The sequence below is a fragment of the Calidris pugnax genome, unplaced genomic scaffold (assembly GCF_001431845.1).
Source record: "Calidris pugnax isolate Ruff unplaced genomic scaffold, ASM143184v1 scaffold28, whole genome shotgun sequence".
Taxonomy (NCBI): domain Eukaryota; kingdom Metazoa; phylum Chordata; class Aves; order Charadriiformes; family Scolopacidae; genus Calidris; species Calidris pugnax.
In genome coordinates this window covers 14,779,228-14,784,326 of record NW_015090842.1, presented here as the reverse complement: position 1 = coordinate 14,784,326, position 5,099 = coordinate 14,779,228, and positions in this window count along the sequence as shown.

Genomic DNA, 5,099 nt, shown 5'->3' with positions numbered 1-5,099 from the left:
CCCCCCCCCCTCCTCCATTAATCTAGCATTTTCTGCCCTCTCTGAAATATGTTTCCACAGATATGTGGAATATGCTTCGCTGACAGACTTAGCTGTGCCCTGTGGTGCGTCCCTTGTGGAACCTGACAGAACCAGGCCTGCCTGGCTCAGGGCAGCCCCAGCCCTGGGGGTTTCCTCAGAGACCCCTCTGCAGCCGGCACCTGGGCACAGGGCAGCCGGGACCCGCTGGGCTGGGATATCCAACATCATTTTGTATCAGGGAATCACCTCTCCGTTGACGTATACCATCACCTCAGCCAAGATTCCCAAGACACCCCACAGAATCACTACTTCCTTTCAAACAAACAAAAAAAAAAAAACCAAAACACCCCACCAAAAATGCAAATTAAAGTGTCATTTATCTTTTTCTCAGTACTATTAATCACTACTTCCTTTCAAACAAACAAAAAAAACCCAACACACACCACAGGAAAACAAAAACACCCCACCAAAAATGCAAATGGAAGTGGCATTTATCTTTTTCTCAGTACTATTAGTTAATTGTGGAAAGAACTATTGTGCCCTGGTGTGTCTGCGTTCTGTATTCTAGTACCATTGCACATGCGCCGTAAACCGATTTGTCTAATCTACTTCCTTCCAAATTAACAGATAAAAACAGTAATGCATTAAGTTACAGAATTCTGTTGTTTTCTTCTGGGATGTGCACGCATTAAGTTACAGAATTCTGTTGTTTTCTTCAAAGAAACTTCTGGGATGTGCACAATGGAAGACAGATTACTAGTCAGATTAAAAAGATGGGTAAAATAAGCAGATAGGACAAAATCATCATCAGCGACAAAGCCTGCCTGACTCTCACCTTGATCCCCACATACCTGAACCATTCAGAGAATAAATTGCAAATATATTATAGAAAGACTCCCAAACGTAAAATAAAGTCACCTCAAGCTGCTTGGCTCCAGAACAGGCTCCCCCTTTGGGTGCCTGTTTGGTGGGTGATGCTGTCACCATCCTGGCAGGACCAGAGTCCCGCTGTGCCACAGCCTAGGGACAGGGGGACATTTCGAGTAGCAAAGGGACGGCTTACACATGGGAGAGATCTGAGCCACAGAGGTGACTTTGGGTTCACACTGAACCACACACTGAACACATTCTTTACAGCTGTTGCTTTATCCCTCCCACTTTCATTTGGGTAAACTTCTACTTCTATTAATGATTGTAAACCTAAATGCTACTGGTATTGACAAGGAATAGTAACTGCTCTTTAATTAGAGTCTTACACTATAGACATGTCTATACTGACATGTACACATTTCTGCTGACTTTTTAGACCTGTGAGTAGCAGCAAAACAGTACTGTCAAACAAGCCGTCCAATTTTCTCATGTTCTTACTGACAGCAAACTTGAAAAAGTCTTTCCAGTCACTTCACCAGGGATATACAAGTGTAAGTCAATATTGCAAGGGGATAGACATCTGTTCTGTGCTCTGCTTTCTTTTTCTTTTTAATTAAAAATAAAGTTAAAGTATGTGCAAATTACACAGAACCAGCAAACTTCAAGAAAGTTACCGCTATAATCATAAGCCAAGCCTCAATGCTCCTGAGTATTAGGTTAATTCTGTGTATGTGCCTCCCAGCAGAGGCATTTCACATGCCGGCCGGTTTGGGAGATGAGGTCAACATTCCTAAGAGCCAGGTAAATGCCAGTGGAACCTTTCAGAGGCACATCAGACTGGAACACACACCAATAGCAATCACACTTATAAACCTCACTCAATTACAGGCTTTTCAGCTCAGGATGAAAAACATGCCTGCCCTAAAGAAATGCATTTAGGCTTTCTCATTTCTGAGTGGTGAAAGAATGATGTCAGCCATCCATTATTGATCTCCTCAGGAAAGAAAGCATAAAACAAAGCAGCTCTGAAGATACTAATGCAACAGAGTTGTGCTGACTTGCCACCTTCATTTAACAATATCTTCACTTTAGAAAAAGTTCATCTTTTAGGAGTACAGAAACATACATGCAAAATATGTCTTTAATTGAATAGCAATTCCTATTACTTTTTTAATGTAAGTAACATCTTTAGGCCACCAGTCATTGAAAGATAAATGTCTTACATGAAACACTGCACAGTTAATAGGAAATCTTTTTCCTCCCTCTCAACAACTGAATAAAAATGTATAGCGTATCTAGGAAGCTAGCACATTCAACACCAATAAGCTATTCATAGATCTTCATCACATTTAAAAGATTGTCTAAATCAGATTTGGGAAATCTTAAGTATTAAAAAAAACAAAAACAAAAATATCAAAATTATTTTCTAAATTTCTTGTACTTGCATAGCATTCCCATTCTTCACAACATAAATATTTTCCATAAATCAGTAATTTTCAAACTATGCTATTAAAGCATTCTGGACATTTCTGGAAAAAAAAAGAAAAAAATTCCAAGACTTCCACTTTCGATACAGGACAAGTGATGGATGTGAGATGGTATAAGAGAATGCACACCTTCTGCAGCCTCCCGGGACACAAGACCTGTACTTCACAACAAGGCTATGCACAGCATGAGACACTACAATATTTCTAACAAATCATTAAAACAGCTTTTTTGCCCATTTGTAGAGAAAACTACATAAATATAATTACATCAAACTTACCTGGAATCCTGCCCACCCTGCCCTTCCAGATTTTAGTTAATTTTCACTTCCATTAAATAAAAGGTGTTTCTCATTCCAGAAGGCACCACATATCAGAAAATGAATGAATACATTTCTACCAACTAGAAAGGCCTTCTAAATCTCTAGAGAAATTTTATACATCAATTAGAGACCTCCTGGATTAACATGCTGTCTTAGTAGAAGCTTACCATCATGCTTCCTTCCAAACTTCTTCAAATACCTCAGTTTTAAACTGCTGAAACCTCTTTTTGAGGGGCTTCACCTGCAAATCATTAAGATCAAATGCATATCACCTGTGACAATACTGGATCCTTCTGGTGGTTTGGGTGTGTTCGTTGGGCAGTCACTTAACAAGCTGCAGGCTGTGTTTTGGGGGCAGGGTTGACATAAATGTCTGCCTTTCCTAAACTATGGGATTCAGAACATCAGGCTCTTTTTTTTTTTTTTTCCCTCTTTTTGAAGAGGGAAACTTTATTGCCACCTATGGGATATTGGTGTTACACTTAACAATGATTACTAGCAACAATATCTTTTTCAAGGGAATTGACGACCACGGTGCTTGTAGAATTTAGTAAGTTAAGGGTAAGGTCAATGTAGCAGATTCTTCCGATAGAGATTTTTGGAATATGTCAGCAAAACAGAACAGAAAATTGAATTACTATTTATGCACAAGTAACAAAATATGTACACTTGCAACCTTTTGGCTGAATTCTAAAAGACTGCCTTGTCCAATATACACTCTATGTTTTTCATGGCAAATTTTCTACAAAATTCTATATTGTGTTTATCTCAGAGTTAGGCAATTATGTTTCTGTTTGTTTGCAATATTTTTTTTACTCATATCTGGACACTGAAAGAAAAATAAAGGGAAAAAGCTTTCTATGGAGGAAGATACAATCTAGACACATTAGCTGTTAAATAAGTCACACTTTGAACAGAATATTTTTCAGCAGTATGAATGGAATAATATTTAACAAGAGTCGGAGAAAGACTAACTATGAGAAAATGTTGCTATAGGTTTTTTAAAAAGAGGTATTTAGAACATCTAGTTAATATATTAACTGAAAGCTAGCTGGGGCCTATCAACAAAATCAGACACAAGTACTTCTGCCTGAGGAAAGGGAAATTTTACCTTAAAAGTCAGGGTGGAGTGAAGGTGGGGGAGAGAATCTTATTTCTGAAAACCTTGCTATATCTGGTCAAATTAGATACCACCTGAATATTAAAGATGACAATTTTAAAGAATTAGCCGCTGGCACAGAAGGATCAGTGAAAGTTCCCATTACTCAGTAACTGAAGACTTGATGCATGATACCATATGGATGAGGTGAGGGGAGTGGCTTTTCTCTTTTATTCAGAGCTAGGAAGGTCTAGTTTGACTGTCAGTGACCATCAGTGGCCGAGACAAAACTTTAATTTGTACTGCAATGAGAGCAGCTCCTTGGGCTACTTCATGAACCAAGGGTGACCCCAGGAGTGGCCCTGGCAGCTGAAGCAGGTGCCATTGCTCTCTTTGCCAAAGGTACTTCTGAGGCTTGCAGAGGTCGCTCGGCTCCCTTAAACCCCCGAAGCCGGACAACACTGAACTGAGCTCCGATTATGGGCAATAAATATAGAATTTGGAGAGATTAATTGTATGGAAAACTTGACTCATGTCAGAAGCACAAATATTACTGAAGACAGAATTCTCTACAAGGGAGCCAAGCTATCACTGCACACAAACTGCATTTTGGGAATAATAAGACTGTGCGTGTCACCAAAAGATTCTTTCCTTTCATCAGTGCATGAGGTTGGTCCAAACCTCTCACATCTTCAAGCAACAGCATTTGTGAATTCTCCTATGCTGCTCACAAGGCTGGGAGGGCTCCCCTTAAACACCTTCTTCCAGTCATTTATAAAATTCTCCTTTGCTGTCCTGTGAATGAGAATCTTGACAATACCGAGACTAGCTAGTATTTGCATTTTAGCTATTGCCTACCTGCAAATACAAAAAGTGACTGCATGCATGATCATATGCAGATGTAAACACCCAATTTGCATGTGTACCCTTGACATTGTGCTTGTGCAAATTAGGATCAAAACAGAAATATGCTTTTGAAAGCATAGGGGAAAAATAAATAAGAAAAATTGAGAGAATTTGGGAATCTGAACTCCTGTTTGGAAGCAAATTAAAGGTGTTTTGAGTTACACTGGCAAGTAAAAGGAGATTATGAGCACAATAAATCTGAAGAATCAAAACCAAAACCTCATTCTGCCTTCATATACTTTACAAAAAAGAAAAAAATCTCACAAAAGTAAATCTACCAAAGTCACCATATTGAAAATAAAATTAAGTAGAATTTTGAAAAACAAAACTTATTTACAAAAGGGCCAACCACAATGAAATATAGCAAAATGATGCATTTACTAAAAACATCGGAAT